Source organism: Crinia signifera, chromosome 1 (genome assembly GCF_055691185.1).
Source record: "Crinia signifera chromosome 1, ASM5569118v1, whole genome shotgun sequence".
In the NCBI taxonomy this organism is placed as follows: Eukaryota; Metazoa; Chordata; class Amphibia; order Anura; family Myobatrachidae; genus Crinia; species Crinia signifera.
This window is the reverse complement of record NC_139217.1, coordinates 351,223,625-351,248,114: the sequence shown is the minus strand read 5'-3', so window position 1 is coordinate 351,248,114 and position 24,490 is coordinate 351,223,625. Positions and strand designations below refer to the sequence as shown.

The 24,490-nt window shown below is 44.5% G+C and overlaps 1 long non-coding RNA gene across 1 annotated transcript; it reads right to left on the bottom strand.

Moving 5' to 3' along the window:
- Positions 1–1,374: 1,374 nt before the first annotated feature.
- On the bottom strand, positions 1,375–22,575 carry LOC146008297 (uncharacterized). Its single transcript, XR_014444493.1, has 4 exons — positions 17,649–22,575; positions 17,099–17,304; positions 8,014–8,116; positions 1,375–1,981 (listed from the first exon to the last, which is right to left on the bottom strand). It is a non-coding gene; the product is annotated as an uncharacterized LOC146008297 (long non-coding RNA).
- Between the last annotated feature and the right edge of the window lie 1,915 nt (positions 22,576–24,490).

Genomic DNA, 24,490 nt, shown 5'->3' with positions numbered 1-24,490 from the left:
GAATTTTAATTTCAATATATCCAACTGGACCCCCAACAAGAACTTTGCAACCCAATTTCTTCTGGACCTTTTGCCTTTGCTATTTACCAGGTGACCACTGTCTCCACTCCAATGACTCCCATTGCTCCAAAGTGAGCCCTCACACAAGTGAGAACCTATTTCTAGAGAGTGTTGAGACGTATATCTGGAGGTCTTTGATCATTAGAGGTCAACCATAGAAACAGGACTTATTGTTGCATGATCATTATTGTGAGAGACTGCAAATTGCCATTGTTACTTGGTTTTATTTACTATTTTTAACTATTTATTTCTATTTACAATGTTTTTAATAAATTGGTTTATTTTAACTATCCCATGGTATGTATTTAATTCCTTCTCTTGATCCTTTGTCTTCTTTTTTGTATCTTGTCTGTGGGACTGACTCCCCCACAATATCACAGCAGCTTGGAACGTAGACCCATTCCAACATCTGAAAACCCCTAGGGGAACTTTGTATCTTTCAAGTCTCCCAGAGCTGGCTACAGCCCCGTGCACCTGCCTTGCAGCCGCCCATAAAACTGAATGGTAGAGGGAGGTCGATGAAGCGGTTTACATCATCATCCCTGTTTTACAATGCCAATAATTTGGCATTGAATACCAGGGTGCAGGACTATGATACCACATTCACACTTCCACCATCCACATGGCAGACCTGTTGTAAGCCATGCCTCCTGTTTCACCTCCCACATGGGGGAGCCAGAAAGTCTGTACGTATGCAATACATATAAGGACTGATAACTATGTGGTATCTGAGTACAGTTGGCCACAAGCTAACTTATTTTATTTATTTATTATTTATTTATTAACAGTCTCTTATATAGCGCATACATTATGCAGCGCTTCACAGAGTATAGTTGAACACTCACATCTGTCTCTGCCCCAGTGGAGCTTACAATCTATATTCCCTACCACATGTACATGCGCACACAGACATTCTAGGGTTAATTTTGTTGGAAGCCAATTGACCTACCAGTATATTTTTGGATTGTGGGAGGAAACCGTAGTACCTGGAGTAAACCCACTCAAACACGGGGAGAATATACAAACTCTGCACAGTTAGGGCCATGGTGGGTATTGAACCCATGACCTCAACGCTGTGAGGCAGTAATGCTAACCATTACACCATCCGTGATGCCCAACTTGTTGGTAGTAACCTATAAAAACGAGTGTACAAGACCGCACTGTATACTTTAACAATACTAGATGAGGCTCCAGAGATGGGACTGTAGCACAGTTCAAGATTCAAAAAGGAGAGGCACAGTAACTGCCACCAACTGCCGTTCCAATTTGACTCACTGTCAGTTGCTGTGGCTCCCCTATTTGAATTTTGGACTGTTCTGCAGCCCCACCTCTGGAGCCACCACTGGATTAGACCAAATTATGTCATTTATATTTTTTAATATTCATATTGCTGAAAAGTTGGATTGTAATTAGGGCACAAAGGACCAGATGTATCAAGATGATGTATTTCATTACTATTCCAGGTTGAATCATAGTTGCATAGGCTGACTCCCAGACTTAATACATGTCCCAGGCTGCAAAAGGTTAGGAAGCCCTAGATGAGAGAGAAGACACAAGCATAGGGTATAGTTATGTGATTTGTGTGAGTGTAATCACTGCTTCCTTAGTGTGTTATTATCTGTATAAAGGCACAGACAGCCTGGCAACCCGCCAGTTCCATTTGCCAGAGAAAAAGACCAGGGTGCATCAGTGGGAACAAGTGCATGCGTGTCATCAATCAAGCACATGTGAACATGAATTCAGGTGTGTGGAAGTATGTGCCTACTGTGTAGACAGTAAATGAGCACACGAACACTGGTGTCTCCAACCTGTGCTCAGCTATCTATAAATAGCAGCCTGCAGATTCTCCACCCCCTAACGAAAGCTCAGGAATTGTCACTGTAGGGCCTTGGGGAATGAAGTGAGTTTAACATATTCAGACCTGTAGAGAAAGAGAAGAGGTAGACAAGAGAAGAGATAGAAAAAAGATAGTCACAGATCTGTAAGAAAATGTATATTAAGAGAAGAATGCAGAAGACAACACGTCTCATTATGCTGACACATTTAGCTTTTTAGGTCTTTTCTTATTCTTCCCATTGCAGTGAAAGTATAGGAGGGGGTTGATATTCTTCACCAGCACTATATGTAGCCACACATCTTCAAAAATGTCCGAAAGGTAATAAAATATCACTGGGACCTCAAATTATCAGCAGCGATCTATCTGTGGTCCCTGTTGAGGGTTACAGTTTAATTTTGGACACAGAAAATATTTCTGAATCAGATGTGGCTGCATTGTCTGCCAGGACTAAGTAAAAGACCCCGGAATGCCGAACTGGACATCAAACTCTGTGATAGCTTTTACCCGGGACATGGGAAGATTACAGCCTCCCCGTGTGGTCCGGACTGTTCCAGTTTTTGCTACATGCCCAGACCATACAGGGAGGCTTTATTCTATCCCTACTCCTCATCCCGGTGACAGATGTCACTGGTAGCCTGCCCCGGACAGGCACCCCCTGGACCGGACACTACAAGCTCCGGAATGACAGAAATCGATGAATGGAGCCAGTCCAGAGATTCCGAGGTCCTGTCCGGTTCTGGTTTTACCCATACTCTTGTCTGCCACAGTTGCTTTTTTATGCTGATGCTGCTACAAAGTCTTTCCCTAGTGTATTGTGTGGCTGAATGTACATGGACTTTCCACTGAGCATCCAAAGAAGCACCAAACGTTATTCTAAGCATCTCAGTCCTTGCACACACTTTTTTAACGGAAATGCTAATACTAGCTGCGGCAGATGCGACTACAACAAAAGACTCTTACCCCAGATACCACAGTCACACACACAACACGTGAGCTATTTCTGAGCTTCTGTGTGCCAATCAGCGTGAGTTGTCCGAGAAGTCCGCCTGGATGAGCAATTAATCAATCAAGCCACTGTCCTTAGGCTTTTCCCTATATGCCTAAGCATTTGCTTATTTACCATTGGCCATTGCTTGGATCAGCTCTGTAACTAAGAATGAGAATGAGCCCATCAGAGAAGACATATAGTGGAGGTACACTCAGAAGCTCCCCCACCCTCTCTGGAACCATTACCTAGATGGCGCTTTTTCTTCAAAGAAGAAGGGTCAGGCTGGGGGAAATACACTGAATGGGGGCAGAGTGGGGGACATGCAGGGAATGGGGAGCAGGTTGGGGGAAATAGATTGAATGGGGGCAGAGTGGAGGGCATGCAGGCTGGGGGAAATAGATTGAATGTGGGCAAAGTGGGGGACATACAGTGAATGGGGGCAGAGTGGGGGACACACAGTCAAGGAGGGTCAGGCTGGGGGAAATACACTGAAGGGGGGCAGGCTGAAATAGATTGTATGGGGGCAGAGTGAGGGATGTGATTCATGGTCGGCCCCCACACATCTTCACCTCACCAAATCGTCCCTCTTTGCAAAAAGTTTGGACACCCCTGCTCTAGAGTGTAAACTTTCTACACTCCGCAAATTCTTTAGCATTGTATAAGCTTGTTCTACTTTTATGTATTTCGTTATACCAGGTATACAGAACTGCTGCATTTAATGCTCAACACAAATAAAGGTACTTATGTATTATCTGGGCTCCCATGTTAAATGCACCCCATTTTTTCATACCCCTACTATCCAACTACGCATGGAGTTGATTTTATATAGTGTGGCGAGCGGACGCGGTCTCATAAGAAAAACGGGAGCCCAGATAATACATAAGTACCCAAATAAATTACAATTTATTATGATTTACTAAATTTGTATTTAAAAATATGCCCATAAACACCTCAAATAAATAGATCTGGCTTGCTCTTTCTATTGCACCCAGAACATTCCTTGCCGACAGCCATGAAAATTATAAAACAGGTTGGTTGCTTTTCGGGGTACAAGATTAATGTAACAAAATCTAAGCTACTATTACTCAAGGGACAAAAACCCACCTTTGCCTCAGACCCAGACTTAAACACCATCACATTTTAACAGTCACATATCAAATATCTGGGCATTCAAATTCCCCATACACCAAACGCACTGAACAAACTCAACATCACCCCAAACATTTTAAAAGCAAAACAATCTGTGGAAGTGTGGCATGATCTACCTTTGTCCCTACTAGGCAGAATAGAGGTTGTTAAAACTATTATCCTACCAAGGCTACACTACATGTTACAACTATTACCCCTAAACTTACTACCCAAGATACCCAACAATTCATGCAGTCATGCACTAAGTTTATTTGGAAATCTGGAAAGCCAAGAATATCTATGTCAAAACTACAATTGCCTAAGCCAATGGGAGGATTGGGTCTCCCCAAACTACCACAATACTCTAGGGCATTACACTCCAGATATGCTATGGACTGGCTTCTAGAATCCACTAGATTTATTTTATACAAATTAGAATGCGCACTATTTCACCCTTTCTCCCCAGGGGCTCTTCTCCATACCCCACCATCCAATGTCCCGAAACATATTGCCCAGCATCTCCTCTTTAAGGATACCTTCACGGCATGGAACGCTATTTGTAAATCTCTAAGAACACCCTCACACACATCCAAATGGTTACCTATTTGGGGAAACCCCATGTTTACCCCAGAAATGGATAACCCGGTTTTTAGACACATCTTTAACAAAGACCTGAAATTGGTGTCTCAGGTGTTTGACCCTGGAGGAGAGCAACTTACTTACATGGGTGGTAGGGGGTGTAACAGGAGGGGGGACCCCCAAAGGTAGTGCACTAATACACTAAGTACATTCCCCCTTATCCAACTATCGCACTATGCAACGTCTCTCCCAGATAGATCTCTAAAAACCTCGCAAACAAACACCTTACATAAGCCTGTAGTTAGATTTGAAAAACCAGGATATAAAATCAAAACCCTGTATAATGAACTCATTGCTTTATCTGCCCCCAGTGGTGCAAGTAGGAAAAAGGTCTTAGTGGTACTGTGCCGCGAAAAATGGGCGTGGTCAGGGGGTGTGACCAGGGGCGTGGTCATATGACACTAGGGGGAGTGGCTGGAATATTGCACGCCAAAGGCACACGGCCAAAGTTTACACAGTAATGCCTGTTACGCGTCACACACCCAATACATATGGCCCATACCATAATGCCCGTTACACATTATTCCCCACACCATAATGCTCATTACACCGCACAACTGATGCCCATTACTAATAGGCCCACACAGTGCCAGATATGCCCCCACAGTGCCCCAGTGCCAGATATATGCCCCCACAATGCCACACATATGCCCCCAGTGCCAGATATGCCCCCACAGTGCTACACATATGCCCCCAGTGCCAGATATTCCCCCACAGTGCCACCCATATGCCTCCAGTGCCAGATATGCCCCCACAGTGCCACACATATGCCCCCAGTGCCACACATATGCCCCCAGTGCCACATATGCCCCCAAAGTGCCACACATATGCCCCCAGTGCCACATATGCCCCCACTGTGCCACACATATGCCTCCAGTGCCACATATGCCCCCACAGTGCCACACATATGCCCCCAGTGCCACATATGCCCCCACAGTGCCACACATATGCCTCCAGTGCCACACATATGCCCCCACAGTGCCACACATATGCCCCCAGTGCCAGATATATGCCCCCACAGTGCCACACATATGCCCCCAGTGCCAGATATGCCCCCAGTGCCAGATATAATATGCCCCCACAGTGCCACACATAAATGCCCCCACAGCTGCACAACTCACCAGTGCTGGCTGTGTCCGGGGCAGTCAGGTCCTCTCCCCCCTATAGTCCCCCGCTGTTCTGCTTCCCTGGGGAGGGGAGGGGGAGGGAGCGCATCTCCCGTTTCTTCTGCCTGGCTCTGTCTATCTCGCGGGCTGGCTCCTGATTGGCTGCCAGCCCGCGAGCGCTGATTGGCTGTCGCCTGACAGCCTAGTCTGAGTGACACAGGGAGGGGAGGGAGAGAAGCGCAATGCGCTCCCCTCCCCTCCGCTCCGATCAGCTGTGGCGGGGCGGCGAAAACCACGCCCCCCGCCACTTACATATGCGCGCATGCGCATTACACACTTTGGGGCAGATTTGTTATGGCGGTACGGGGTACCGGCAGTATTTCTTTTAATGGTACGCCGTACCACCCCGTACCGCCATACTTGCAGCGCTGTCTGCCCCTAAGATAACAGAACGGACAAGGAAACAATGGCTTGGAGATATACTTTATTGATCTCATGCGACACAATTTTCAAAGATTATGACTCCACATTACGTATCCTAAAATCCTCCCTGTTACAGGAAACACATATAAAGATACTACAAAGAGCATATATACCCCCTGCCCAAAGGAAACACTTTGTTCCTGAAGAATCGGGGTCTTGTATGAAGTGTGGGTTGTCTCCGGCCACCTTCTTCCACAATGTCTGGTCCTGTGGAAAAATAAAAAAGTTCTGGCATAAAGTGATTAACTATGTTTCCACTATACTAGGTACAAGAATACTCATACACCCTTTTCCTATCCTTTTTGCCAACTTTGATGTGTGGGAGTTACAACAGCAAAACGATAAGCATATTCCTTTCTTGACGATGGTAGTTTCAGCGGCGAAAAAGCTCATAATGAAAAACTGGTTAAGTAAATCGGTTCCCTCTCTAGACTCGCTTATTTAGTTCCTGACCCGCACAATGACCTACCAAATGTATGATGTTCAATTACAGTCAACTTTAAGGTCCACAATAGGTGAGCGATGGGGACCACTACAGACGGAATGACCACTGCGATTGGGCTGATACCACAAAGTTGAAGTGGCCATCTGAATTTGTTTGATTGGATGTACACCTCTGTGTCGGTTATAGATTCAGGTTTCAGCATTACTTTTAAAAACTGCTAATGTGACCATATCTAATATGTCTATTGCACACTTTTACATACCCATATCCGATGCAAACCAATTACCAAATACCCCCCCCCCCCTTTTCCTTCTACCCCTTGACCCCCCCTCCCAACCTTTCTTCCTATGTTATATAAGTATGCAAGTGTCGATTTATACGGTATGTAGTGCGTAGGCATGGCAGGGTTGAATTTGTTAACACCCATTGACAGTTCTTACTAAGATTCATGAACTATGATCAGGACAAACTCTCTCTTGACAACGTCACACTAACCATTTATCTCCGTGATTATTGGACATTCATAAGAGATTTGTCTCTAATGTTCGACCCAGCATTGTCATTGCCATCTACACCAGTTGAATTTTTTATATGCATCATTTGTAATACTTGAAAAAACCCAATAAATATATTTAAAAAGAAAATAGATCTGGCTTAGTTAGGTAATGGGCACTAGCTCTAATTATACTCAAATGTGTCATTTTTTTTACATATAGAAGTCTAATTTTTTGTATTTAACTTTCTGTGATATAAATGGCATATGCAACTGTATTACATCTATCTATCCACACGCAGACATGCACATTGCACATAAATGTTAAGTGCAATATGCATAAGATACACGTATAAACATTTTGTAATATACATACACATGCATACACATTTATAATATATATACATTTTATATATACATTTATCCTGGCTACTTGCTTAGATGGTGCAATCCCTTCTGCTTTGCAGAACTAGCTGTGTGGCTGGTGATGGCAGATATCCATCAGGATATCTTAGTTTGCTGAGGAGAAGCCTCAAGGGGATGAATTGACTTACGTTGCCCCCTTGTCTGGTTTAGTTCTGGCACAGAAACCGGTGTCCTCAGGGAGCTTAGATAAAAACATAGAGTCTGCTTAACTGCAGGCTGCTTAGTCTCGAATCTGCCATTTATTTTTCAGGTGGGAAGAACTGGCAGGAGTACAAGTATTATGCTCCTCCAGGGTATCGGCAATGTAGGCCTCGGTGTGTAGATGAGCGTTTGTACATTGTGAACTTTATTATCTACCCACCCCAAGAACAGATGTAAGCGCGTCATCTCAAATGGCGTCATACTCACAGGTTCTGTGTCCTCAGTGTCTGGCTGCTGTTGCTGATCCTGCGCTTCCTGCTGCTTCTGCTCAGCGACCCTGCAGCCTGTTACTGACAAAGGCTTCACTGACCTTCAAAACAAGTAACATCATTTTAACACATGATTTCTACTTAAAACAATGATATGCTTCTAATAGGTAAACATTAAATGGATGATGATTTGTAAAATCATATTTATTCTATATATGTATTGTAAATGTAATCAAGTATACAATACTTAACACGAAATCCTCAACTTACATTAGATTTTTAATAAATAGGCACAACTATGACAAATAGCAGTAACAGCCATAACAAATGTCTGATAATTAACCCCTTGGGTGGTATGGCTGGAAATTTAGGCTGTCAACGGAAAATTTCCGGGCATACCACTTTGCATTAGGTGTGCGCAAGTGGTGCCTCCAGTGGAGCACCACTGGTGCACCACCTTTGGGGGTCCCCCCTCCTGTTATACCCCCTACCACCCACACACTCACTCCCTCCGCTCCGGCGATCGTACGTATCCATTTGCATAAGTGACTTAGGCGGCAGGCTCGGGGATGGTCAGTACGGCTTGAGGGGGCTCGGGAGAGTTTAGGCGCCCGTGTGAACACTTCAGATATTCCATCTGTGTGGAGGGATGCTATACCCCCCACCCCGATTGGAGGAAGTACTTTGAAGCGATGCCATTCAATATTTGCCTAAACAGGACGAATTGCACTCTTTTTGAGCCCAAAAAGGAAGGGACAAACAAGGAGACGAGGTGACTGAAATAACCCAGTATAAATGCGTACCACTCATTGCAGCCATTCCATAATTTCCTTGTTTGCACACCTGATTTATTGTATAGTGCAACTACCATTTTTTTTTTGTTTGTTCACTTATAAGGGCGTGACACCCCTTCTTTTGCTGCTTCTTGGCAAAACCGCTTTATACAGGCACCCTATCCAGATACTAAAGTATCTGCTGTCCATATTAAATCTCCCCATGTGTAGGCCCCTTTAGTCTATTTTATGATAAAGATTGTAAATAAAGAATCAGATTGAATTAACTGTGAGCTTTTACTGGAGCTTGAGCGATTGCACATACCTCGGTATATTACAGCATTAGACACTGCTCTTCACATCAGATCATATAAAGAAGACTTTATATGCTTTAGCTGCTACTTGCTAATTAGAGGCCCAATGGAAACAGCAAAATGCAAAAAAAAAACAACATGGAAATCTTTGGTTGTTCGTTATAATTTAATACTTCCTTTTATTGAAGGGCATAGTAAAAGTCATGGCATACTACAAACAGAAATAACAAGAAAAACATGGTAAACGTTGCATTGTACTATACAGTTACAACCGAAAATATGGACTTCTAGGGATTAGAGTAAAGACGGCACAGGAACAATCATGAAGACTGTCCTGTTCCTCCTCCTGTGGGCCGCAGTGTCTGCATGGGGGGAAAGTTGGCGTTGAAGCTCAGTTACCCAGCATAGCCGAGCAGTAAATGAATAGGCACAGAACATATGTGCACCACATCTATTCACGGTGCAGGGAGCCCACAAGGTCCTGAATCTGCAAAGAATAATATTTGCTCCTGTTTTCTGATTCTCTGATACCAGGTCAGGAAATCGAGTCTATTCATCATAAGGGAAATCGCGAAATTTGCCAGGATCAGTTAATTGGGGATTTTTAACATGAAGAATTTCCCTGATTACTTGTCAAACAAGCCATCATCGATGCCCACGCTGCTTCTGATCAGTGGACTGTGGTTCCAGGCACATTATGGAATCGGAGAAACGGACATCTATTTCTCATACATTTAATAACTGCGGGATTTCACTTAATCCCTCTGGTTGCAGCTAAAAAAAAAACAAAAAAACACAATTCTCACCTTTGTGCTACACAGCTGGCTATTCAATATTTTCCAAAATGGAAGTCCATGTGTTTATCTTCTCGTACAGTTCAGGATAATACAATTTTGACCAATGAAAAGGCTGCTTCTACAGTTCAGTACATTTTATTTAAATCGTGGTTCATTGAACTGTAAATAATAGTTACAAAGGGGAACATAAAAAAGATTTCAAGGAAATACCAGACCTCACAACAGTTTCCCATGGTTGGTTTATAAGAAGTCAGAGTATTACAAATCTTTGCATTAGCAGGTATCATGCATTTTAGGAAGATATCTTTCTGGACTACTGCTCTGATAACTCTATGTTAGATCTGTTCTGTTTTTTTATTTGTTCTTCTTGTTTCTATATCTCTTTTTCTTTCTCCTTTTTTTCTTTGTTTTACTTAGTTTTCAATACATAATTTGGTTGCTACATGTTTTGGGTGGGATGTTCTAACATCCGCCGCCCTACGTCGCACCCCTCTGCCAGGTACCGCATTCTCACTAATTGCATATGCACTAATGGCACTGGGCTTCCAGGTCTGAGAACCAGGAGTCCCTCTGTGCATGCGCAGAGTGACGGCCCGGCAGTGGACCATGCTGGGAGGGATCCTTCATGGATCCCTCAATCAGAGACAGGGGTGTTTGTCACTCGTACAGGACTTTCCTCTCATAAGAGGGACAGATCGGACCTCCCAGAGGTGACCAAGTTTGATATCTATTTATTTCAAAAATAGGGGAGGTGTGCTACCACTAGACAACAAAATAGATATGACTAATAATCCAAGAGGAAAAGGAGAAAGGGGTTGTCACTGGTGTGGTGCGCCTTAAAGGATCTCTCACATTAAAATATAACCTTTATTAGTTAGTTTAAAACTTGCGAAATATAAAACAATCCATCAATCAGCCCTGTGGAGAGAAGCCTATAGGCTTCTATAGGGTATCACCTGCAAAAGCTGATTATACTCTCCACAGCGCTGCCCCGACAGAGGGGCATAACATAGAAAACTGTGGTTAAAAACCCTGATAACAGGGTTTTTACAGCATTTTCATGTTAGAGCATTCTGCCCTTTGTATAAGTGAAATTTAATATTTTGTAGGGGGGGGGGGGGGGTAACAGGAGAGACTCTCAGATAGAGCAGGCTGGGGCGGTGAGTGAGAGAAAGAGAGTATTCTAAAGAGAATCTCCGATGAGAAGCACAGATGGTTTTAGCTAGAGAAATTCCAATGAGTCCAGAGAGGGAGGAAGAGTAGGATATGTAAAGAGAAAGGAGGATAGAAAATGACTGGGGTATCAAGGTGGCGGAGAAAGCAGAGTAAAGAATAAAAGACAGGTGGAGGAGAATGAGACAGAAGTGAAAAAAGAAGAAATATACTAAAATTAAGAAACAAAAGGGGGAGGGAGGGAAAGACAAAAGTCAGCGAGGATGGTATAGAACGTGGGAGATGTTAAACAATAATTAGCTAGAGCAGGTAGGGTTACATTGTGGAACATTACACAGAGTGAAGCACTAAGGTTCTGTTGTGATTGGGTCACATGGTAACATAAATATGGTGGGAAAAAGATGGGGATTCCTGGGTGTTGACTGGGAAATAACCAGTAGTGCACACAAATTGTAGGCATGTCGCAGACATATTATTATTATAATAATTTTATTTATAAGGCGCCACAAGAGTTTCGCTGCGCCGTACAAAGGAACAAAACAGGGAGACAAAACTTGTCATAACATTGAATAAATAACAAAAATAGAGTACAAATAAAAAGCGCCACAGTTCAATACACATTACAGCTTAAATAGAGTAGTGGGGACTAAATCAACATACTATGAGAGGCTTGAGGCCAATGATGGAGATGAGTATGTGGACGAAGATGTTTGACATATCAATGCAAGTGTCTGCATTCACAACCACATGATTAGGAGGCCATGGTCCAACATAGAAAATGTACCTGCCATAGGGCTAGTGGAAGTTTTCATGGGGCAAAAGATGGCAAAAGATGGTGGCGTATGAGGATGCAGCAATTGGTATTACAGCATGCAGGAACGCCAACAGTGTGAGTCTCAGTTCTTGTACATTAGGCAGCGGCTGTGCATGGGGGAAGGAGTTTGTAGCGCCATTTCCAGAAACATGCAGACGGGTGCATTTCCATGCCACTCAGAATCAGGTCCTATATCCCATTATATTATTGTAAGAGTGTTTATATTATAATTGCCTGCACTATAAGACAGTCGCAATATATGTATTTAAATAACTATATATATATATATATATATATATATATATATATATACATATATATATATATGTGTGTGTATGTGTGTTTGTGTGTGTGTGTATGTGTGTGTGTGTGTGTGTGTGTGGGGGGGTGTGTATGTGTGTCATTTGTGTGTATAACCAAACATAAGGTTGTGGATCTAATGTTGACTGCTTAATAACGTGATTGTGTTGAGATCTTTAAAATGTCTCTATAGCTCCCATATCTATGAGTGAATAATCACTCTAGCTAGAAACACCTAGGTAGCTATACAGTAGCATATCTGTAATGGGTGCAGTGTGTATGGTGCACACCTCTCTCCGTAGTTCTAGAAGAAGTAGCTTCCCCCTTGTACACTGAATCTATGACTTTGAGGTCAAGAGTAAGGACAAAAGACAAGCTTAGAGAAACGGGAGCTGAAGGAAACCTGAGTACAGGAAAATCATGGAGATTTGAAGGCAGTCTTGGGGTTACAGCTCCCGCTCAAATGCGAAGGATTGCACAATCTATAGAAGGACTGTGAGTGTCTGCCAAAATCTAGGGGACACTTGAGCGGAGCCACTGCCTTGACATCATAAAAAGCAGTCTTGTTCCATAGGAGCATAACCAAGTGGAGAGAGATAATCTACCAACCAATCTGCTATTGTCATTATTCAAAAAATGGTAACATTGCAAGAGTTGATTGGCTAGTACTATTTATCTCTCTAAAGCTTAGTACATTGCCTCCCCCCTGTATGGGGGCTTGCCATCCTCTGGTGTTAACACAGAGGGGAGACCCAATATAGCACAAGTACGGGGTAAGCACTCCAAAAATTTGGTACACTTAGCATAGGAACCCATTAATGATGCTAGTTTTTATTTACAAAAGATGAACATTGTAGATGAACTTATCCTTCCTAGGTGCACATCCACATCTCAGATTTTGGCACACTGTTTTATCAGCTCATACCAGCTTCTGCACGATTAAAGGTCCAGCTGGAATTTTACCTGGTAGAACAGTAAAACCATCATTAAAGGTACTGACTGCTAGTACACAGGATTACCCCCTTTTTATCTGCTTTATATTGTCCCCCAAACCTGATTTATATTTGAAATCAATTATTAGCATATGGTGACATAAGGATGGTGACTATTTTACACCTATCTGCAGGGCTGCCAAGACACTTGGCAGACCCAGGTGCCAAGAGAGCAGGACAGCAGAGTGGGGTTGGAAAGGAGGCATAGTTGTGTCTACCTTGCACTACTGGGCCTTTACAAAGACCTGGCCCAGTTAATATATAACCCCCCCCCCCCCCATCACCCCCACAGAGCCCTTGTGCATATACCCACATCTAGGTGGGTGAAGAGTGAGACAGTTAAAATCTGGGGTGTATAAAGTTTGAAATTATATTGGGTAATTTATCATTCTTGAACTAGGGCAGTGGTTCCCAAACTGTGTGCCCGTGGCACCCTGGTGTGCCGTAATACACTTGCTGAGGTGCCTCGGGTTGATGGTCCAGACTCAAAATAAATTATTTATGTTCAAAATGACAGGCAAAACCAGTGCTATTGGATGCCAATCATAAAATATTAACTTTGCAATTTTTTAAATGTATCAATAAGAAACTTTTGGACTTGGGGTGCCTTAAAAAAATGCTGATACTCTAAGGCAGGGGTCTTCAACCCATGGCCCGCGGGCCACAAGTGGCCCGCTGAGTTGTTTTGAGTGGCCCGCCACCTGTCATTGCCATGTAAAAAAAACCCTTCCGCGCTAGTCCCCTTTGCACGTGGGACACGCCAGAGGTGAATCATGGTGTGTGGCATAATGTGTAATGGGCATCATGGTGTGTGGCATAATGTGTAATGGGCATTACGGATATACAGTGTATATTGATTTAAGTAGCCTGTCATTGTTTGGGCTTGATTTGTGAGGCGTACTAGGTCACTGTGTGGGCCTTCATGTTTATATGTCACTGTGCGGCCTTTAGCCATCCAACTTAAGCGAGGAAAGACAACAACCATTCCTGCTGTAACCAATGTCTGGTCATGCAGGTTGCAAAAGTGAGATGTCAGGTAATGGTTTTCCTGCTAGTTCACACGCTTATAATTAGACAATGTCCCTTAGAATTAGGACACACCTTTTTGGGGCGCGCAATTTCTTCAATATATTATGTATGGGGGAGCTGCATTTTTTTTCTGTTCGCACTGGGACCCTAATTGTCTAGAAATAGCCCTGGTGCTGACTATATTTTGGAGGTGGGGTTTATGTGTATGGGCAGATGTGCCAACTATGTATGCGGGGGCTGTGCTGTCTATCTATAAAGGGCTGTGCTTTATGGGGACTGTGATGTCTGTCTAGGAAGAGCTGTGCTAAATACCACAGTAGAGATTAGTGGCCCTCGGGCTTCGTTGAATTTTTTAATGTGGCCCACACTGTCGTAAAGGTTGAAGACCCCTGCTCTAAGGCACCATGACTCAAGAAAGTTTGGTAACCACTGAACTAGGGCATTCTCTGGAACCTAGGTCTGTCTCTGGAATGAAGAGAAAGATAGCAACAAGGGCAGCTGAGAGGTATGCCGGGCTCCTATTAAATTTTGGGGGCGTGGCCTAATCACGGAAGGCTTGGCCACCCCGTTTAAAATTGAGGGGGGAGTGTTATTGTGCCCCCCCTCGGCAGCAGCAGCACACACCTACAGCACGTGTCAGTGAGATGCTCATGCTGAGCCTGCTGTCAGCACAGCACATGCTGTAGGTGTGTGCTGCCCGGGAGGGACGGAGAGGGAAGGGGGGGGGTCGGACTAGGGCCCCCACCAGGCAGCCCGGGCCCGGGTAATTAGTACACTCTCTCCCCTCTATCGGCAGCCCTGATAGTAACTATGCTACTGTATCTTTAAGTGGTTGCAGTTACAATCTACAAAATAACTTTAATACAACTTCCTTCAACTGATCAACATTGTTACACTGTATCTGCAATGTACGATATCTCTGGGATGTCACACTCGCTATTAGGCAATGTATGGGTGTAATTCCATTATTCCTTAATAGTTACACTTAAATCCAAATACAATGGTGTGGACAGGTGGGACACAGAGCATACAGGGAGTCATATGTCCTAAACAATGGTGTCAGTGAAGTCTCATCACCGTACTTTAGATTTTTGCTATAGATTGGTTTTCAGTCATAGGAAACTGATCTTGCCCAGTAATAGGTTACTAAATACTTTTGAATGTTGTTTTACCTTCTACCTCACCATATAGATGCTCAAGTGGATATAAAATGACCGTTGTGTTGGTGTTTGTATCTATCAAATGCAGTGTGACTGCTAAGTGAACTCTGTGTTGAGTTACTAGTAAGGAGACACAGAAACCAGTAGGATGCACTGGGAAGAGAGCAAATCTGTTACAACAAATTATGTTAGCAAATGTATAACATTTAACAATGAACTTTATCTATTTTTTTGTATAACTAAACTTGTGTGCATAGGGTCCAATGGAGAGCTGAATAAACACCCATTTAAGGTGTGTACACTATGGGAATCCAATATGTGTCTGCTCCGTGGATGACCGGGGGGGGGGGGGGGGGGGTAGCGGGACACCCCCTGGACCAGACACTACAAACTCCGGAATGCAGAATTTGATGTCTGGTCCGGTGTTACAGGATCTTGTCTGGGTCCGGTTTTTATGTAGTCCCATGTTCAAATACATAGGAGGCTGGAGCTGTGCAGAGTTGGTTGTAAGAGAGGGTGCACTGATGATGAGGACTACCAGAAAACGTAGAGGTGAGTAAATTTAGAGGTGAATACTTTCAACCTAGGGCTAATTTAAAAATGCCGAAATAAATTAAATGACACATAAGGCTGTTAATTTGGATGGGACAGCTGCTTCTCTTCCTTGGTGAATTTATCACACCTGCTGTGTGCATCCCGGATCCTTTCCTTCTGTGTATGCGTGGAAGTGGTCATACCAGCTTTTTTTTGGAGACATAAACACTAAATGTATTTCCAAATCTGCATCAGGCCTATGGTGCATTCATGATATCTGTACAAGGTTGTGAATGTGAGGGGTAAGCAAATGGTTCAAAAACTTTCAGATTTCCTGTCCTAGAACAGGCATATTTCATAGCAAACATAATGTTTGTCGGTCTCATAATGTCCCACCTTTCCATTTCTCTGCATGTGTGATATATGTAACAGAAAAAATGTTGCCTATTGCACTACCTGATCGCAGTCCTGAAATTGAAGCGCAGGAGAGGTGGATCCCTCATAGCCAATTCAGCAGTGTCAAGGGCGTAACTACCATAGGTGCAGGGGGTGCAGCTGCTCTGGGGCCCAGAGTTGAGAGGGACCCACTTTGCCTGTCAAAGTATCATGTGCTATATACATTTTTCAGCATTAGGTGATGAATAGGGGCCCTTACAAACTTTTGCTATGGGGCCCACATGTATCTAGTTACTCCACTGAGTAGTGTTCTTGTGGTCCAGAGACTTGCAGCATAGGGGGCATTGCCAGTAGTGCTGAATGGTTTCTGGTAAAAATCTGGAAGGTACATTGCAGGGGGGAGCAAGATTTATAGTTACGCCACTGCTTCTACAACTATGAAAATCAGAATGAAAAGGTCATGGCCTTGGTAAAGGGGGGCATGGCTTCGTAGCAATGATGCAATTATGAGTCATGCCCCCATTTGTTGTCACTGTGGGGGCAGGGCCAGAGCTCTGCGATCTGCTGGCATCCCTGTGTCTCCTGTGAATATTTGCTGTGAGCATGCTTACAGTGTCTATTCAGGGCAGTGAATGACATAGGGTCTCTCCACTGCCCCTCCAACCTGAGACACTGCTGCCAAAAAAATGTCACTGCCCCACGGAAATTGAGAGTCATGCATTCTTGAAATGTACAGTATACATCACTGTCTGCACCTTGTGTCAGCCCACCCTCTGAACCTGTGATGTCATAATGCCATACCTATGGGTCAGGACCACCAACTCTGGGAAGTAAAGCCCTTCCTCCATCCTAAGAATGTCCATCCTTTGAACGCTCTAGGTGGCTCTTTAGTCTCACTACAGGCTGCAGGGTACTCCCGGCACCACTTTGCAAGCCTCCAGCATGTGCCGTCAGACAGCATCGGTGCCTTCCCAAGGGCCATCACTCCAACATCCATAGTCACAAACCTATAATAACAAGTCAAAACAACATATACATTGGATAGAAGAATACATTGCAACAGGCAAATGTTATCTCTGTGAATTCATAATATAATAACAAACAAGAAAGGTATTTTTGTATTTAATACATAAACGTCAAAATAGAGGTGGTCCGTCTGCTCCATAATAGTCTAGTTATAAAATATAGAGGTGGTGAACAAATCAAAAACTAAAAGATGCAAATTAGTCAGGAGTATAAAATCGGCAGAAATAGAAGGTCTGCCACATAGATCTTGAGGATTATTTGGATGTGAATGTCTGTGTGCCCCCAAGGCTACAATTAGGCAGTCATCTGATACAGAATTGCTTACCTCTTTCATGCATTTGTTCAAATTCAACAGCAAATGTGTCAAACCCGGGCCACTGTTGCCCTTTGCGGATGAGGTCATTGCTCTTCAGCCAACAATGCAGCAAATAGGTCTTTAGGCTTTCATATCTTCTGCATGAGCTCAAATATGCGGAAGATATAATAAGACAGATACATTGGTAATCATACAGTGCAGCTTTATATTTGTGAAAAGCATCGTGCTGCTAGATCTCTATAGGGAAACAACACATACATATACGGCAATTGAAAAAAAACATAGAAATAAAGAACCCTAGCTGGAAAAAAAGGTTTTCTTTCAGCTATGTTATTCCAAGAGTACAAAAAGCATAGATATTAGATAAGATCCCAACTATTACTCAGCCTGTAGTACACATGTCCTAGTGCAGTGGTTCCCAACCATGGTCCTCAAGTACCCCCAACAGTGCATGTTTTGCAGGTCTCCACACAGAATCACAAGTGCTATAATTAGCTCCACCTGTGGATCTTTTCAAATGTGCCTGAATAATGAGTGCACCTGCCGGGTGACCTGGAAAACGTGCACTGTTGGGGGTAGTTGAGGACCAGGGTTGGGAACCACTGACCTAGTGCAATACCTGCCTACTTGTACATGCTCTGCCTCAAGAATGAAGGCATATTGTATCATCTAATTATTGCATGTGGGTTCAAGTGAAGGTGCATTTATGACCCCAGCTCACATTTAACCACGGAACACCCATCTGATTATGCAAAATGTTGTAAAAATGTATTGCAATAACATAATAGCAGTTTGGAAGTTAGGAGGCAAATCTGGTTAGTTGTCTAGTTGCCGTCACATGTATTTTTCACATGTGATAAAATGCATGCAATTTATCGCATGTAAAAGGACTCCCGGCAGGCTGCCGGGGTAGTTCAAGGGCAATGGGATGCAATACAAAGCTAAAAAGCAACTGTGATGTGCACCAGGTGGCTGCACATACGAGTATTCGTATGTGCAGTACGTCCGACCCGATGCGCACGGGACCATGCATCAGGTAGATTCGGATGTCAAACACATGCGATTTGTCCCAATTTTACATAATTTTTCGTCTCAATCCCTCGGAATCGAGTGAAAGCAGGCCAAATCGCACCAGTGTATGGGGACCTTAAGCCTGGCATCCAATTGACAGCGTTATTCTACCCAGTGGTGTGACAATGGGCTTGCAGACCCGTGCAGCAGCTTGGGAGAGCCAGCGTAGGCGAAGACTGCGGGGAGTGGCTCATCACAGGTAGAGCAGCTCCCCGCAGCTGAGCTTGCAGCTGGAGGGAGCGCCGAAGGTAGAGCGGTTGCATTCCAGAAGTCTCAGAGGTTAGAGGACACGCTGTTGGCCCCTCTCCTCCATCCAATGGTGGGCTGCCTGCGGGTGGGCAGCAGCACATCAGTGCTCTCCGCCTTCCCTCCTCCTGTGGCTGCAATACTGACAAGCTGAATTTCCCAGCTCATTTTCAGCTTATGTAAATACATGTATGTATATATGTATAATACTGTATATATAATTAAATTATTTATATATATATATATATATATATATATTTGGATGGTGGCGGTGGCACACTTGGACTCGGAACAAAAGACAACATAAGGGGCATCCGTTGTCTTTTGTTCCAAGTCCGAGAGTGCCACCGCCACCATCCAATTATACAAGCGCAGCCATAACAGGCTGCACATTTACGGGGAGCACCGGGCAAGTTTTTCCTGCTCAGCATCACGAGTGCCGGTCAGCCACAACAGCTATATATATATAGCGAAGAAACCCCAAACTGCGCTAAACAAATAGTACTAGCAGCATAGTGGAGGACAGGACTCAGAGATAGATATTAGAACAAGTCTCTGAGGGCGCTAATGTCAAATTTATTCAAATTGACAATCAAATAGTATCCATAAATGAATATGTTAATATCAATCATTAAAAAGTATTGTTAAAATTCAATAGCTTCAGTGTCCTTGCATGTAGACAATGGCCCGTCAGAATTTTTATGACTAGACAGCCGTATGTACATCAAAAAGTTAGTGGAACCCAATGCGTTTCGTCAAACATCAGGGGTAATAATACAGACCATTCGATTGATAAACACAACAATTGGTAGTCAGAGGAATATCTCCTCTGTGGAATAGGTCAAACTAGCTGAATCAGGAGTTCTTAATTGTTATGTACATCAGTAGGCAGAAGAATATAGAACAATTTTTTTTTTTATAAAACAAAGGTAGATCAGGAGTACTCTGCTCCATTAGCTTCTACAGAAGCTCGACATACAGAAGTCAATAGTCAGCAGTGCTCACATCAAGGCTCCCAGCACAGTATTTTTAGTCATAGAGGTAGTAAGGCCCTGCTCATAAGCTTACAATCTAAAAGGAAATAAGCACTGATACACAATGACAGGTATTATCTATTACATAATGGTCCTCCAGATTATAAAGGTTCTTTGTGGGCTGTTTGATATGGTCTCACAGCAATGTAAATAATTGAGGATATATTTGGACTGTACAGTGGGGATGTAATTGTATAGGACAGTTCATGAAAGGTATGTGGGTAGTTGATAAGCATGGATGAAGAGGTGAGTTTTCAGTTTTCTTAAAGGCTTGGAGACTAAAAGAGAATCTTATACCCCTTTCAGACTGCCAAATCAAACCTGGATATTGCCATGTTAACCTGGGTTGATTTGCGGTATGAAAGCGCCACAGCCACATTTGCCAGGCCGAGCAACCCAGCATTTCAACCCTGGTCACGACCAAGGGTGCTGACAGGTTGGCTGGGCCCCAGGAAAAAGGAGGGGGCGTGGCATTATGGAGGGGCGTGGTCCCACCCCGTGAAGAACATAAATTAGAGGGAGAAAGAGGATAGGCTGCCGCTACAACTGTCTCTCTCCGCAGCTCATCACACGGCACTGGGCAGCAGCCGCAGGCTGTCATCTTTCTCCCCACTCCCCGGATGCTTGCAATGGGGGAGCAAGACAGGAGCCTATTCAGCAGACCCAGATCCGGGTAAAAAGTACCCACCCCCACCATCTCGACACCACTGATCACGAACAGGGTTGTGATCACGAACTGTGACACAGGTTGCTGTGCAGTGTGAACGGGTAAGCCCGGTTGAGCTGCCTGAATCTTGTTCACACTATGGAGGAAGCAGTGCTTGAAGACATCATCAGCTGCCTCCTCCCTCACCCCCAGATGACGCGCTGCCGCTCCTCCCCGACCCCGTGGGATGTCAGTGACCCGGCAATAAGTCAGGCCGCTGAGGGATCTTCCAGACTGCAAATGCCATGTCCTGATCCTGTGTGCTACCCGGCATTTGCGGTCTTATTGTGCATGGGAGCACATCTCACAGAATGGGTTCACGAGGTGAGTAAAGAATGCAGATGATGAAGACGAAGATCTTGTGAAGAGCAAAGAGGTCGGGAGATATTTTGAGACAAGTGAGATGTACATTGGTGTAGTTTAGTTAATGGTCCTGTGTGAATAAATATATTTTTATATTGAATATGCTAATGAGCCCCACAGAGGACATAGGGGGTGGTGGGGTCTGGTCTCTTTCCTGGCAAGTCCATGTGAATTTGGGCTTGTAACCTTGGGCTGAACAAAACACTAGTAAGAAAACAATTATATGCTTAAAGCTTAAAGACAATAATGTATATTAATATGTTGGGATTCTCTGAAAGCTAATAAGCAAGATTTTGTATATTTGATACAAAATACAAAATCCCTTAATTGCAGCTTTGGAGACTGTATTTTATTTAGTTTGTGCTTTTTGATGTTATACAATTTACACTGGACTGGACTGCATGGCCTACCGGTAAGATATGGAAACGTCCCGGTGTAACATGAGGAATGCCCTGGAATAGGATTCCTCGAGTACTGACTATATTGGTAACTTTCTCAGCACCTTGGTTTATTGCTTTTAACGCCAGCGAAAGCTTCTTCTGTTCTCATTAAAAATAGAAGTGGAAATAGAGGACCGTATCTTGGGCGGTGCAGAGAGCTGGCAGGAAAACCACATAGCTCTGCAAGGTGATCTCACTCATAAATGTTTAATATAACTGTAATGAGAGGACACAGTGGGGTCAGAAAACTAAGGACAGAATCTACAGACTCAGGATTTATTAAAACAGAACTAGCTTGCACTCAATGCAACTGGTATGTAGGAATTTTCTCACTAAGGTCATAAACATGGTAAAAAAAAAATACATATTAACATATTAATTTAGAGAACTAAAATGACGACTGAGCCAAGAATTAGATCTGCCTGCCTTTATATCTAGGCCAACCAGTGTGATGGAGCATGCACATTAAGGGCATATTTAAATAAAAACTTCAGTGGACCATTTTATCAATGCTAGGGGGTAATTCAGACCTGATCGCATTGCTGTGAATGTCCCCCCCCACACACACACACTTGAGTGAAATCTCACCTTGTGAATGAATGTATTTGCTGTGTGAACAGATGTGTATAGCTAAAAAACAGAGGCGTTACTCTGGGAGGCGTAACTCTGGCGGGATCTGCCACCAGGCTCCTGGTCCAAGGGGGGCATCTCTCCACCCCTGCAAGTTTAAATCAGTTAATTGAAAGCCATTAATATCACTTCTGTGACTCCTCACCTCCTAGCAGGACTATAGATGTCATACTCTCTTTGGAGCTGATGTATGAAAGGTCTATATGGGGGAGTGGGGTATCAGCGCACATGATGTGCATTGATACCACTTCTCCCCCATGTATGAATGAGCTGGTGTGCGGTAAATGACAGGGGCGCCCCTGTCCATATACATTTGCCCCGATATGCAGGGCAAATGTATGAACAGTCAGCAGCGCCAGTGGCGTAACTACTGTAAGGCAGCCCCAGCAGCCACTTGGGGCAGCAAGCAGCGGGGTCGGTGTGGGCTCCGGCACCCGCTCGACGCACTGACATGCTGCTGCCCATTGACTGAGCACTGGAGGCGAGTCAGCCGCAGCGCGGGTGCAGCCATGGCAGAGATGACAAATCCCTCCACTGATTCAATTGACTGTACAAAGAGCCAGCTATTGGCTACTGTGTACAGGATGGGCGTGCTAGGCTGGCCTGGGATGCGTCGGAGCCAAGGAAAGCAGCAGTGTTGCTGGTCTCTCTTCCTCTCTCCTGCTTCAGCTTCTCCGTTATGCGTGTGACGTCATCACACGCTGGAGAGGAGCCTGGGGGAGGAGCACCACAAACTTTTTGGCAGGGGGGGGGAGAAACATTTATAGTTACGCCACTGAGCAGCGCTGATTGCTCCGCCCACTGCTGCTATCGCATGAGAAATGAGAAAACTATATATCGATGAGAAAACTATATATCGATAGATGGGATATTGTCAGGATGTTGTCGTTCAGTATACCGAGACCGGCATCACAACTGCTGTCACAACCCTGGTGCTTTAACTTTAAATGGATGCCAACATCCAAAACGTATGTTTTAGCATCACCCAGGGTCGGGGGGTGGGTGGGTAGATTTAGGCACTAGTGGGGGTTAAGCTTTGTGTCACGGTCTGAGGATCGGATGAACTCGTGTGACTATCAGGAACAACTGCTGAACCAGAGGGGGCAGGTTGAAAACGTGCGGGTTTAATAAGAGACCTCTGCATTTACAAAGAGAATAAGCTTGTCCCAAATAATGTCTTTGAGAGTCAGTACGGGAATTTGGCTATCACAATACTTCTTATGAAAGTCTTTAGCAGGGGACTGCAAAATAATGGAATAAATTAAGAACTGAAGAATAAAGCCACAGGAAGGATGCAGAAGGAAGAGGGCCACTGATCACGGGCCACTGGTTGGCGATGGTATGGCAGATGTGGGAGACTAGGGCAGTAGACCAAACAGGAACCTTCCGGCTGGAATTTAGCAGTAGGCAGACCACAGCACTACAGGAGCAGGATAGCTGGAACTGAAGAGCAGGATCAAATGGTAACAGAAATAGAGCCAGGATGTGCACAGCTTAACTGACACTTTGCACTGACTCAGAGCTGCCTTGACAGATCCCTCTTATGAGGAGAGGACGGCTGCCATTGCAGAGAGTCAGGGGAAGGAAATGGGTGTTGCAGGCAAGTTTGGGCAATGGTGGCGCCGGCCTCCCGGCGCTGTCTAGCACAAACCAGCTCACTGCTCCCGCCGGCCGCCTCTCACTGCGCCGGGACCTGATTGCCGCCTCCAGCCTCCTGACCGCCGCACCAGCCCCACGGAGAGCCGCCCCCAGGCACGGACAGGTGAGTAGCGGCCCTGCCGTGACCCCCGGCGGGCTGCCGTGACAGTACCCCTCCCTTTTTGGACACCCTCCGAGCTTCCTGGTCTCTTGTCGGGATTCCGATGGAAGAACTGTCGCACCAGTTTGGGAGCATGCAAATCAGATGCCTCGACCCACGAATTCTCTTCTGGGCCGTAGCCTGTCCATTCCACCAAGAATTGCACGAGGGAATTTCGTTGGCGACAATTTAGAATCCGTTTGACCTCAAATTCGGCTTGTCTTTCGGTTTGGATAGCGGGAACTCTTGGAGGCGTAGGCTGGAAGGGACTACATTTTAAATTTTCATGGAAGCAGGAAGTTTCAATCTGTAGGCGGCAGGATTAATGACCTGAATAATGGGGAATGGTCCGATGTAGCGAGGAGCAAACTTCATGGAAGGCAAACGGAGCCGGATATTTCGAGTGGACAACAAGACCCGATCCCCAATCTTCATTGGTGGAACCGCTCTCCTTCTCTTATCTGCTGCCTTTTTATAGCGAATTTAAGCTTTTTGGAGTGCGGAGTGAACATTTGACCAGATCTTAGAAAATCCGCGTAATGAGGAATCCACTGCTGGTAACT